The 14,429-nt window shown below is 46.4% G+C and overlaps 1 protein-coding gene across 3 annotated transcripts in view; it reads right to left on the bottom strand.

Moving 5' to 3' along the window:
• ZBTB16 (zinc finger and BTB domain containing 16) overlaps positions 1 to 14,429 on the bottom strand; it is a 196,809-nt gene that overhangs the window by 45,775 nt on the left and 136,605 nt on the right. The window lies entirely within an intron of this gene.

The following is a 14,429-nucleotide window of genomic DNA, read 5'->3' as shown; positions in this document are numbered from 1 at the left end:
GCAATGCCCCCCATAATGTTGGGTGCAACTCAGCGTGCCTTGGGGAGAGTACTGCCGGATGACTTTAAAAGAGGATTAGGCAAATTCACAAAGGATAAGGCTACTAGACACAATGGCCATTTTCTGCCTATACTGCCGGAATCACAAGCGAGGAGCGTGCTCAGGTGCTGCTTGCAGCCTTCTGACTTAGGGCATCTAGTTGGACACTGTAATAAGAAGATGCTGGCCTTGATGGGCCCCCTTTCGTCTGCTCCAGCTATGAGGCTCTCCAATGGTGTTTCATGTATTCCCCAAATGGGGTGGGGTGCATCATGTGTAGTGAATGTAAAGCCACTCCTAGCTCAGAGGATTATAACATGTTCTCCGCTTGCTTCTTCTCCAGAGTTGATGGTCTTCAGGAAAGCATTAAAAAGAGGGACAGAACACAGAAAAAGGGGGGTGGAGGTGCTGCATTCAGTATTTGAAATTTCCAACTCTTTTAATAGAGAGGTAAGGATCCTGTGGCTCTCCAGCTGTTGGTTGGCTGAACTCCCATCAGTACCAGACAGCATGGTCAAAAGCCAGGGATGATGTCTGGGTGTCCACCACTGTCTCGCCCTTAAAAAAGAAATCCTAGTGAGGATTCACACATTGTATTGGGAAGTGTGAGTGAAGTGGATCTGCCTTTAGATGCAAACAGAATAAAAGTTCTCCTCTCAACCCTGCCCAGGGGAGAGGTTAGGAGTGATTGGCAGAGGCTGGTGTTTGGACTGTCCCTTTCCCACAAGAGGAAGAAGCTGGGATGAACTGGCCAGCATCCCCAGTGGGAAGAGGAGGCTCTGCATCTCTGCTGGAACTGCCAACCCCTTTCTCCTTCCCCATGTGACGTTTTCTGGACTTGGAAAGGACAGGCAGGTGCTGGAGGGCTGCACCGGGAAACTGGGAAGTGTGTGAATTTTGAAGAATGGTCATACTACGGTGTGCATGTTGTTTTGGAAGCGTGAATCATGTACAGTAGGTTCGAACTGGATCAAATTTCTCTCCCATCTCCACCTGCTGCACGAAAGCAGATAAACCTGGCTTCGGTGTCAGCTGCTGCGATTATGTGTGCTCCGGTGACAAAGCTGAAGCACGAAGCATTCCTCGCACAGCACCACCCAAGTACATCCTTATGGTAAAACCCAGAAAAAGAAACCTTTGGATAATTGCTGTTTTCTGAATACTCTTTCACATTCACGCCTGCATATAATATATACAAACATGCACACACACAGCGTCTCATCCGAACATCGCAGCACTCACAAAACCCATCTTTTCCCCCCTCCGCCTCACGTTTCCTCCCATCTCATGTCACTCGGCTGCCACACTTCTGCAGGAAACAATGATGCTATTGAGAGATGATTGCTGTTTGCTGTTAATACAGCAGCTCTGGAATGCTAAAAGCACACTTTTAAAAGGATACTGTATTTAAAGAGTCTTTCAAAAGGAAACATGCGACAACAACTCTTTCAAAGGCTATACTGTGCTTTAAAAAAAAGAAAGAAAGTGGTGGGGAGAGAAAGAGAGAGAGAGGGAGAGAGAGAGAGAGAGAGGGAGAGAGATGCTAAGCGCACTTCTCGGCCATTCAGTCTTTGCAAAAATTAGCTGTTTTATTGCCGGTGAGGATGGGAACCCAGAATTCTGAGCAGTTGCAGCCCTGGGCAACTCTCAGTTCTGTTCTGTCTACCTGCTGCCCTGCTTCCCACACCACCACCCATAAATGGGGGTGGGGGGCGGGCAACAACATGGCCATCTTCCAGTTGCATCCACCTTTTCAAAGTTTATACCAGAGATAACGGCTGCTTGTAGATGCAGGCTTCATATTGTCAATGGTTTTTTGTTTTCCAGCCATTGCAAATGGGTTGCTGGAAGCACATTCACAATGTCTTGAGGGATAGCTCAGTCAGCAGAACATGAGACTCTTAATATCAGGGTCGTGGGTTCAAGCACCACGTTGGGCACAATATTCCTGCACTGCAGGGAGTTGGATGAGATGATCCCCTGAGAGGACCATCTGAGAGACATCTCTTCTGTTAACGTAGGCTAGCACAATGTTACTGTTCTGGAAAAGTGAGAAAAATGTGGGTGAAGTCAGGACAGGGTGACGAAACTGTAGCCCTCCAGATGTTGCTGGATGAACTACAGCTCCCATCATTCCTGGCTGTAGGCTATGATGGCTGCTGGGGCTGCTGGGAGATGTCGTCCAACAACATCTGGAGATGTTGCATATGTGGTTTCATGATTGCTGGCAGAAACCATCATGACGTCCTTGTCTCAAAATCCCATTGAAAAGAACCTGGACGAGGGATAGCTCAAGGGGTAGAGCATGAGCCTCTTAATCTCAGGGTTGTGGGTTCAAGCCCCATGTTGGGCAAAATATTCCTGCACTGCAGGGAGTTGGATGAGATGATCCTTGTGGTCCCTTCCAATTCTGCAATCCTATGATTGTAGAAATGAGTTTTCATCAGAAAGGTCCATCTGGATCAAGCTAGGAAGGGCAGAACATAAGCTGGCATTTTGATGCCAATGGCTTTGTGTGGGTGTTGTGAAAAGTTTGCATGCATGGGAAGCACTCTTCTGGGCACACCCTGCGTTGCACACTTCCGTGCTGTTTTGGAAGCTGCTTGGAGGGACCATGACACACTAGAAGTGGAGAACACGTTTTGCATGCAGAAGATCCTAAGCTGAAATCCTGGCATCTCCAACTAAAAGGGAAGAGGGAGCCTATGATGGAGAAAGCATCTCTCTGAGGACCCCAGAAGAACCCTGCAGCAACTGGGTCAGGCCAAAGGGAGACTATCTAGTCTAGCATCCTGTCCTCACAATGTCCAACCAGATGCCCCCAAGGGAAGCATCTGGACCCGAGCACGACAGCAGCACTATCCTGATTTGTTATTCCCAGCAATTGGTATTTAGAGGCACACTGCCTCCAACCATGTAGGCAAAACATAGCCGTAGTGGCTAGTAGCTGCCAATGGCCTTATCCTCCATGAATTTGTCTAATCCTCAAGGGCCACCTCTCTCCATATAAACTGACCCCAAACCCTGAGATCAGCCTCTGATGCCCTTCTTCATGTGCCTCCTCCACGAGAGGCCTTTTCTGCAGTGGCTCTCCGTTTGAGAAATGCTCTCCCCAGGGAGGTTTGCCTGGCGCCTTCATTATACACCTTAAGGTGCCAGGCAAAAACATTCATGTATAACCAGGTCTTTGGCTGATTGACACCCAATGTTTTATCTTAAAATGTGGGGGGGGGGGGGCACGACCTTATTGGGTTGCTCTTGTTTTTGCTTTTATTATGTGTTTTATGTCCATATATTGTGATTTTGTGTTGTAACTACACTGCGACCTGCAGGTATAAGGCAGCATACAAATGTTCATCATCATCATTTTCTTATAGTCATCCAGCTTGTTGGGCACCACTGTGTCTTGGGGTAGCAAATGCCACCGTTCAACTATGTGCTGTGCAAAGAAGCCTTTCCTTTTGAATCTTCCAATTTCATGGCCCCACTGGGTTCGCTGAGAGAGGAAGACAAATGTTTCCCTGTACCTTTTTTTTACTGTCCAGTGTCCGCTAGGGAACTGAAGCTAGTGGGACATGCTGGGTTACATAGGTAAACCGTATGACCTGCCATAAGACTGGCTCCTGTTCCTCCTTCGGAACACTGCAGTGCACCTAAATAAGGGAAACAGAACTCAACATGATGGGGACATAAGGCATGTTTGGGGGCAGTTGCCTGTACAGAATTCCACCCGGATGGTCATTACTCAAGGCCGGGTTGTGGGTTACGTGCCCTTGTTGCATCAGGAAAGTCACTGAACAAACATTCCCTCATACTGGAAGGCAGTTTCTGCCTCCCCTGATTTATTCCGCGGGCCATCTGGACCTTGAGAACAATGTGTCCCCATATCTGAATGGCTAGCCCCGTTAGTCACACCCTCTTCGCTCGACCTCTGCATCCCTAATCTTCACACTCTCTCTTGGCCCCTTTGAGTGAGGCAAAATGACCGGATCCGTTTCTCACCTCTCCTTCGGCTGCTGAAGTTCAGAGGAGACAAAAGGGCCTGCCTCTCTGCACATCGGCGCGACAGGGAGCATAAAAATGACATATGCGGTGGCCCACCCCAATCCCCCAGAGTCCGCCTTTCCAGGTTTCCCAGCTGAAGCTCTGCTCCTCATCAGAAAAGTCACAGAAGTTAAGAGACCCTCTCACCATCTCAAACCTTATGGGGGCAATCACTGCGTTGGGAACACACCCGTACCAAACAAATCTTGCACATTGTCAACGCTCTTTGGGCTTTATTTTTTTGCTTGCAGTTCCTCTGATGATGATGCCTGAAGAGGAATCAGCAAATATGCTTCAGATCCTACTATGGGCAACATCCAGCAACAACAGAGGGAGACACAGAACATTATCCCTTGCTGATGAGACATCCCCCAGATCTTAAATAAATTCTTTTGGCAAACTTTTTTTTGCAGCAGCAAAGTTCCAGCAGCCCTGCTTTAGCCTGTGGGTTGGGAGGTGACTAAGCCTTTATCTTGCGGCATGATGAAAGATGAGATTTGGGCGCAGAGATTCCATTCTCCCCTTATTTATCGGGAAGATGTTGCTAACACAAGGATGATGGAGATAAGATCGATTGAGTTCCCACAAAAACAGCTAAGGAGGAATCACTTCCCAATCCAAAATGATTTTCCTCCAGGGTGCAGGACCAATATCAAGTCCACTCTTGCAGCGATGTGCATTAGGCCGTTTCCCTGGCCGCTCTTCCCCTCCTCTCCATCACTATCCACACCATATCATCAGTTTACTTATTCTTTATTACACTTCTTTCTTTCCTTTTCGGCAATTGCCCAAGGAAGAATGATTATGCCGGGGAAGGAGCAAAGAGGGAAAGAATCAAGCGGCTATTAGTGGCAGGCGGTTTATTGCAACAGGCGCACGAGCTCATTCCTTTCATGTTCCCCCGGAATATAAAAGCCCCGAAACATTTTAATTTTAAATTCTTATCATTGAATTTACTGCTTTTCTCTCCCAATGATTTGTGTTGCTTTTTAATTTTTACAGTCTCTACAGCAGCCAGATGCTACCGCCTCAGGCCAAAATAATAAAAAAAGGCTACTGCAGTCATGAGTTACAGAGAGAGAGGGAGAAACCGCAACGAAAAAGCATGCTTGACAGAAGTTAATATCTCAATTTAACAGTGCTGCTTTGCTAATGATCCTTTGATATGTGTTTATTTAAAAAGGTCTGATCTTGACCTTGGAGGGAAAAATGAAACCACAAAGTCTTTATGAGGGGAAAGAGAGGGAGAGGTAGCTGTGGGGGTGGGAAAGGGGTTTATTTAGATATTGGCTTTGTGTCAATCGCCATGGCAGCTGGACCGGGGGGGGAGGAAGTGGGTAAAAGGGGGAGGAGCAGAGGCTCAGTAATTTTCAAATTTAGGTGTCCAAGGAAGCCGGACAGTGAGGGGGTGGGGAAATAGGACATAAAACAAGGACCACTGACCATGTTCTCCACACACCCGTTGGGTGTTCATAGCCACACAAAGGAGATCCTGGGTTAGAATGAAGAAAGCATAGAAACAAAAGAACTAGATTCAGGAATCTGTTTTCCCCAGCCGTCAGCTTCACGGTTTCTCTCAGGGTTGCTCTGAGGCTGGGAAAGGTGGTCAAGGCAAGAGGGCAACGGGAACTGATGCTAAGCGAGAAATGGCCTTGGGTTCTCTAGAACATGGCCATCCTCCAGGCTGATGGCGTAGGGGGGAAAGTCAGAAGTGTAGGGTTCCTTTGGGGTAGTCAGCCACCTGTCAGACTTCAGGGACTTGGGTCCGTATAGTTAAAGCTATGGTTTTCCCAGTACTGATGTATGGAAGTGAGAGCTGGACCATAAAAAAGGCTGATCACCCAAAAATTGATGCTTTTGAATTATGGTGCTGGAGGAGACTCTGGAGAGTCCCATGGACTGCAAGAAGATCAAACCTATCCATTCTGAAGGAAATCAGCCCTGAGTGCTGACTGGAAGGACAGATCCTGAAGCTGAGGATCCAATATTTTGGCCACCTCATGAGAAGAGAAGACTCCCTGGAAAAGACCCTGATGTTGGGAAAGATGGAGGGCACAAGGAGAAGGGGACGACAGAGGACGAGATGGTTGGATAGTGTTCTCAAAGCTACCAGCCTGAGTTTGACCAAACTGCGGGAGGCAGTAGAAGACAGGAGTGCCTGGCATGCTCTGGTCCATGGGGTCACGAAGAGTCGGACACGACTAAATGATTAAACAACAACAACAAAAAGCAGAACAAAGTGAAAGGAGTCTCTTACAGTTCAAAGTTTTAATGACTACAGGAAGAGAACAAAGCCTCCATTCCTAGGGACGAGGTGCTCCCAGTTAAGGGTTCCCCCCACTTCCACCCATGTCACTTCTGCCTCTTGCTCTCCTTGACCTTGGGCTGAGCAGATGAACGCTTTCTAGTGACAGTGGGTCTGTTAACTCTCCCTCTCCCAGTTCTTCTCCTCCTAGCTGTTCACCACCCAGTTCTTCCCAACTTCTGCCTTCTGAACTATGACCCTCTGCAAACCACGGTTCCAAATCTATACTTTCCCACTGCTCCTGGGAAGATTCAGGATCCTGATGTGGAGCAGGGGGAGGCTCCCACCATTCCTCCTCAGCACGGTCCCTGACACCACCTCACAGCCATGTCCCTTGTACGGTTATACAATATGCAGTATTACTAAATAGGGATGCATTGCAGCAATTGATGCAGATATCTATGTGTTGCTTTTCAGCCGGATCTACCTATTTCTTTATTGCATTTGTATCCCAACTTTCCCCCCAAGGAGCTCAAGGTAGTGCATATGGTTCTTCCCTTCCTCACTTAACCCTCACATCAACCCTGTGAAGTAGGCTGCCAGGTTAAGCAGAGAGGCAGCGTCAGCCAGCGAACTTCATTTTCTGTGCATGTCCGTGGGCAAACGATTTGGAGTGCTCCAGTGTCTTCTTCTGGGCTGTCTTAATTTGCGTTTTCCACGAGGCTCCATTGCACACAACGGAACTTGCACACCATTCAGAGCATGAGACTCTTAATTACAGGGTTGTGAGTTCGAGTCCCACATTGGGCAAAAGATTCCTGCATTGCAGGGGGGTTGAAGTAAATAACCCCTATGGCCCCCCCCAACTCTATGAGGCACACTAGGAACTGGGGAGTTTTAAATGGTTCAGAAGTATTTTTGATGCACTTCCAAATTCTACAACAGACATGGAAGGAAAGATGGACAGGTGTCACAGGTTAATGGGATAACCCAGACCAGCAAAGTGACCTTACTCTAGCCTTGCAAGTAAGTCCAGAAGACCCACCCCAAAGTATGTAACATTACAAACCAATTTTTGGCTTACCTACACAGCCTGAAAGAAGCACCAGCTCTTTCCTATGTGTCTGATATTTCCTGCCTGGTTGCCCAAAAGCACATTTGATTCACCCTAGGCAAGCAGAGGTGTGACTATTTACAAGCATGCATTGTTGGAAAACTAAATAATAGGTGCATTGGGAAACCCAGAAGGCAGAGATATGCATCCCAACACCCCCCCTTTTATTTCCATATTTCAAAGATTTACCTTATATGATTCCATTTAAATAAAGCGCCCACAGCAGATTTTTTTTTAATAATACAGTGATAACCACAAAATGAAAACAGCTATAAAACTTAGAAGAGTTTACAAAAAATGCCCAGTAGCAATATCATTAAAATGGGTGCAGAAGGTCACAGGTTCAGCGTCTGACATTTCCAGGTAGGGCTGGGAGAGACTCTTGCCTGAAACTCTGGGGAGCTGCTGCCAGTCAGTGCTCGCAATACTGAATCAGATGGACCGATGGTTTGACTTATATTGATTTGAAAGGGGCCAAAAACTAGGGCTTACAGGCATAGAGCAGACCTCTATAGAGCAGTGCTACCTTGGTTCTCAAAAGCCTTGGTTCCCAAACGCCGAAAACTCGGAAGTAAGTGTTCCAGTTTTCGAACAATTTTCAGAAGCTGAAAGTCCGATGTGGCTGTCGGCTATTGTTTCCAGGGCACCTGCACCAATCAGAAGCTGTGCCTTGGTTTTAAAACGTTTCAGGAGCCGAATGGACTTCCGGAACGGATTAAGTTTGGCACTTTTGTTTTTGCTACTTATTTTGCATTTTTGTTTTTGAGGCTTTTTCGGTTAATTCATTTTTGTGACTGTGTGGAACCCAGTTCAGCTACTGATTGAGTGTCTGTGTGACCGGAAAAAATTGATAAAGGGGTTGTTTTTTAAAGTCTGGAATGGATTAATCCATTTTGCATTACTTTCTATGGGAAAGCACGCCTTTAGTTTTGGAATGCTTTGGTTTTGGAACAGAGAAACAAGGTACCACTGTATTTTGATTCTGGCTCTTCTCCATGTTAGCCAGAGGCAATGGTGATAAACGTCTCACCATCTCATCATCCTGAGTGGCTGAGTGGAAGAAGGACCAGAACAGAGATAGATTCAGGTACCAGTAACTTCCCTGTCCCCTGTGCACACATCACACAAACAAACACAAGCACGCAGGCGCAAATCCTCTGCAAAAGTTGACTTAGCTTGCTCTTACGAAGAGTAAAATGGGAACAAAGAGTCCCATCTGGTCAAGCAGCTGAGAAGGAAAAGCTTAGCGATACTACACCATAATCACAAACGGGTCTATATTTAGATGCACAAAGAGACTGCAATGATATTCCAATCTTTAAACCAATATGAACGATGGAACAGGCCAAGAGCTTACGCTGAAAGGAGCTATTAACTCCGAAGAGGGAGACGTAAGCACTGCCTGGAGTTAGAAGCACAGCAGTGGAAGCGGTAGAAAAGGACGCTCGTCCTCTGCCGTTTCTTCTCCAGACTGGCCATGTCAGTGGGTGCTTTTTCAATCAAACAAGGCCCAGAATCAAACAGGCTGCTGCGTCCTGGCTGCGTCTACAGCTAAGCTATATAATGATGAATCTTCCCTGTAAAATTTCCTGTTTCCCAGTGCAGATAAAGCCGAATGTGAGGTGGGAACTAATGTAAACCAAAGGGCTTTATCACCTTCTTTATCAGATCCTGGTCTAGACTCTGGCTTAATAATAATAAAAAAGCCTTAACACATTGCACATGCCTCTCCATTCATTCATTCATTCATTTACACACACACACTTTAAATGAAAGGTCCATTCATAAAAAAAACCAGCCCTTGTGTCATTGGAAAAGCCAGGTTCAGCTAGGAATAATTTTCTCCCCCAATTCCAGAACTGCAAATTTTAATTTCTTCAGTGGACTATCTGAAGAAAACACCAAGGAGACCGACACAGCAGAAGCTGGCAAAATAAATAAGCAGCATAAATATTTGGGAAGTGCAGACTGTCCTCTTCTTGGACTTTATCCTTTCAGGCTGTATGTAAAAGGGTGCAGTTCTGAATGCCTCTCCCCTCCACAAAATTAAATACCCTTGGGGCAGAGGACGCCAGAGCACTTAGCATGGAGAAAACAGGCCCTTTCCTCTCATGTGCTATTTTTCTAGATCAGGAAGGCTTTAAGGTACTAACCTTTAAAGCCCTAAACGGCCTCGGCCCAGTATACCTGAAGGAGCGTCTCCACCCCCATCGTTCAGCCCGGAGACTGAGGTCCAGCTCTGAGGGACTTCTGGCAGTTCCCTCACTGCAAGAAGTGAGGTTACAGGGAACCAGGCAGAGGGCCTTCTTGGTAGTGGTGCCCACCCTGTGGAACGCCCTCCCATCAGATGTCAAGGAAATAAACAACTATCTGACTTTTAGAAGACAGCTGAAGGCAGCCCTGTTTAGGGAAGTTTTTAATGTTTGCTCTTTTATTGTGCTTTTTATATTCTTTTGGGAGCTGCCCAGGGTGGCTGGGGAAACCCAGCCAGTTGGGTGGAGTATAAACAAACAAACAAACAAACAAACATGGTGAAGCATCAAAAAATGTGACCTGCCCCAAATTCTATTCTTGGCATACTTGCAGCTGAATGTGGTAGATCTGGACAACAGACTGCCACTCTAATCTCTAAATGTTCTCTGAGATAATTAAAATGCACTCTTCTGCAAGTAGAAAACTAGCTCTGCTATGGGTTGGCTGGACTAGTACCTCTTCTCTGGATGGGTGGGTTTTCTTCTTGCTGAGTGTTTATGAAAGTGGGGAAGTAGTTGCATTTATTTTTAAACACCATCTCCCACCTGGTACCCAAAGCGATAACAATCCACTTAGAACTCCCTGTCCCCAGGACTCTAACACCTCATTCTGCAGCATGGATAGCCACACCCAGGCCTGGAACAGTCCGGTCCAGAACTTATCACCTTAACTCCAATGAGGGGAACAGAGAATGTTAAAGGGGAACTCCAGCAACCACAGGGGAAGCCTTGGCCAGCTGATTCAAAAAGGTATTTCAGAGGATGTCCACAGACTGTTTTGCACAACCACTAAACTCGTCTTCTTTTTGAAAGTGGAAGTGTTCAGACACTCTGGAAACCTGGTAGCCTGATAAATACCCTGAGCTGCTCACATCAATGAAGATCAACCACAGCTCCGTGGATAAATTCTTCAGCGAAGCATCCTTGGAGGCCCAGGGAGCTAAGATCAATCAACCAATCATACATGCACAAAATAACAACCTTCACAAAGGTTGTGCCAGCCTAACATGGTGAAAAGGCTGAAAAAAATCCACCACTGCCACCATCTGGAACTTTTTATAGCCACCTAGAAGCCTTGTGTTCCTACCTAAACTGCAATCTAGCCCATGTCCCATTTTGGGAGGATTCCCCCCCCCCCCACTCGAGGCAGGGAAGTGACCCTGAATTGATTTAACAACTGATGGATTCCACACCCGAGAGGGCAGCATTTCCCTGATAAATATTTAGTTATCCTTACTTGTCCTGCACAAGGAGCTCTCCACCAGCCACACATAAAAAAAGTAAAACCCAATCTGTTTTGCCTCTTAGTATATAGGCGCACAGTCACATGCTGCCGTCAAAATCCAAGTCAAAAGTAATGTGTTTGTATACAAAAGCTGGTCAGAGCTTTTTGCAAACTAACAGCCCAACGGTCTGCAGGGTTTGGCAATCTACCCATTGTCTTCTGTGGGAAGAAGCTCAAGCTAGTAGTTATGCTATGCGTAGTCATCTGGCCAGAGGAATTGGAACTGGAGGTCAGGTTTTTACATCGGTAACATGAATTAGTTTTTGAAAGCCTGTAGCAATTTCGCATTGGTCACAAAATCAGAGACTAGCATTGTAGGTTCCTTTCTGAGAAAATCTAGCACACATTATTTATTTTTTACATTTCCAGATGAATCATTTTTATTTTTTTTTAACTTTTCTTGAGACACAGCTTTAATTAAAACCAAAGACAGACTAATTAGCAACAGGGGAACTGGGAGAAAAGAAGTTATCACCCCCGTCCCAAAACTTGGGTTTCAAGGGTCCCAGGACACACAAGTAACTGTTAAGGTAAGCTAAACCTTGTCAAGATGAACTTTTTTCTCCTGCTACTTTTAATTAAAGTTCTTTAGAATTAAAAAGGACACTATTCAGGAACGGCTGGAGGGGAAAAAAATCATTGACACTGGCCCGCCCCCCTCCCTTTTTTCCCAAGGAATAGAAAAAAGGTGGGTTTTGTGTGCTTGCTCACCCAGCCCTCACTGTACAAAAGGAAACGGATTTGCGGCAGGACACACGAGATGACCCCTTGACCCTCAACCGCTGAAAACTCCTCAATGGCATAAATACCAGATAATCAATCACATACCAGGAGGCCTGGGCCGGCTGCCCTTACCCCAGTGGTCGAGTTTATGAGAGATGAACTGTAAATGGACACCGGCTTAAGAGAGGCCCCTTCTGGCATTCCATGGGCAGGCCGGAATATTTTACGGTGGACAGAGAGAGGGAGAGAGGGGGGGCTGCACTCTTGACCAGCTAGCTTTACACATTTCAGCACTGGTTTATAAAGAGGCCGGCTTTGGTCTTGAAATGCCCGGTGTGTCCCCGATGGTGCCTTCTGCTTTGGTGATCTTCTACACACACACACAAACACACACACCCGGGTCCAGTAAGAGAAAAGTAAAGAGAGAGGGAGAAGACCAACAGAGCCTGTTAAAAGTCAGCTAATAAAGTCATTGAATGATTGGATATCGGAGCACAGATGGCACCTATCCTCTTGTGGGTTTGGCGCACCACACACACACTCACAATATCGATGCCGTAGATTGCTGGCTGTCCCCAGACGGAGGGTATCAAGATGCTGGAAAGGTCTGGTTTTCGCCACCAGAGAAAAAAGAAGGCATAATCGCAGAGCGGCAGGGGACAGGCAATCATGGCAACCATTTCAAATATCTACGTAGAGTGTTTGTGTGTGTGTGTGTCTGTGTGTGTGTGTGTGCGCGCGCAAAAACACAAGGAGCCTGATCTCTTGCAAGGCCACCGTGGGATTGTTTGCCTGGGTGTGCTTTTCTGTTTATTTTCCAAAGTCTCATGGCAGATCCCCAACACTTTGGCAAGGCTGGCGTCGACTCCTCTTTCCCCATTTATACCCCGACAACCATTTCAAATCTAAATCTGAAGAAAGCACCACAGAGGCGTCCCATTTAACAATAGATTTTTGAACTTTGCCTCTCCGTTCTGGAAAAAAAAAAGCAGAAGGAGGCAAAGAGACTGAACTAGTTCTGTTAAATGGAGACCCACTTGGTCACTAAATTTGATAATGCTTTTGTCTGAAGGTCAGAGGCTAAATATGTTCACACTAATCCCCTTCATCTAGAATTAAAGGACAAGAAAGGTTTTCCGTAGCTTAGCAAGAGAGTGCTTTTCTCATCGCTGTCTAAATACTATTTGCAGAGGGGAAAATTAAAAGTGAGCCAGTGACTGTTCGTTTTAAATACAGATCCCTAGAGCTTGCAAATTTCTCCTTTATTTATTTTTCAGGCAAAATATGTCACCAACAGAGCAAACCCATTCTCGTTAGAGCCCCAGAGATCTGGAAGTATAACTTTGCTACCAACTTAAACAACAAAAAAAATGTATAAGGTTGCAATTCCTTCCCTCCCCCTCTTTCTGTGTTGAAAACCAGGGAGATTCCCCAGTTTTTTTGGAATGTGTACTCAGACTCAAATTTCAAATGCTGCCATACAACATTACAGTCGCACAAAGAGACTCTCTGTTTAGGTACCCAGGAATTGAGGAGAGGGGTGCTTTAGGCCAACAAGCGCCAAGAAATCGGAGGGATAAAATTGCTAACCTTAGCTAACCCCGACGCTATGCAATGCTAACGCAGCTCGAGATACATAACTTCTCCAGAGCTGGCCTTGGAAAAATACACTGCTCAAAGCTCACAAAGGTACACTCAAAGGGAGCAGAGGTGTGGCATATCCTCTCACCTTGGAGGAACTCATTTCCTGCACATTTTCAAGGCCACAGCTCGTGTGGCACCCCAGAAGGTGTGCTTTGGGGCACCATGCCTGAAAAGCGCCTTTTTTGGGGCTGAAATCTCACACAGGTCATGCGACTCCTCAGAAGAAGGCATCCCGGTTTTTCGTCGTGATGTGTTGGAGGGTATGAAGATGGTAAATAGATGCAATAAATAAATATTAGGTTAAAGAGGCCAGGGCAGCAGGTATATGAAGGAAAAGGTAAAGGTAAAAGGACCCCTGACCATTAGGTCCAGTCGTGGCCAACTCTGGGGTTGCGGCGCTCATCTCGCTTTATTGGCTGAGGGAGCCGGCGTACAGCTTCCGGGTCATGAGGCCAGCATGACTAAGCCACTTCCGGCGAATCAGAGCAGTGCACGGAAATGCCGTTTACCTTCCCACCAGAATAGTACCTATTTATCTACTTGCACTTTGACGTGCTTTCGAACTGTTAGGTTGGCAGGAGCAGGGACCGAGCAACGAGAGCTCACCCCATCGTGGGGATTCAAACCGCTGACCTTCTGATCGGCAAGTCCTAGGCTCTGTGGTTTAACCCACAGTGCCACCCGCGTCCCATATGAAGGTATGTGGGGAGATTTAGTACACCCTTTCTACATGGCACCAGCAGCGCTTGAAAGATGACCCACACGCCTCTCTTCTTTATAAGCAGACAGGGCAGAAGAAGGACAAGAAATCTGTTTGTCCCCACCATGTCTAGGTGGGCACTCCTAAACAAGGAGATGTGACTCAGAACTCCATCAACGTGATATCCCCCACCAATGTCAACATTTGCAAAAGGATCCTCAGTCCTCTGTGAGCTTTTTTTCATTGCAATGGTTAAAAAAAGCAAGTGTATTAAGGGATACTTCTCACAAACAGATGAAGCACACAGAAGTTTCTCCACTATGAACAGAGTCCCATTAACAATACAGTATAACAAAAACAGTTAAGATCATAGCTACTCACAA

Source organism: Podarcis bocagei, assembly GCF_964188305.1.
Source record: "Podarcis bocagei genome assembly, chromosome: 15".
Taxonomy (NCBI): domain Eukaryota; kingdom Metazoa; phylum Chordata; class Lepidosauria; order Squamata; family Lacertidae; genus Podarcis; species Podarcis bocagei.
The sequence above is the reverse complement of the archived record's forward strand: the minus strand, read 5'-3'. Positions and strand labels throughout refer to the sequence as shown.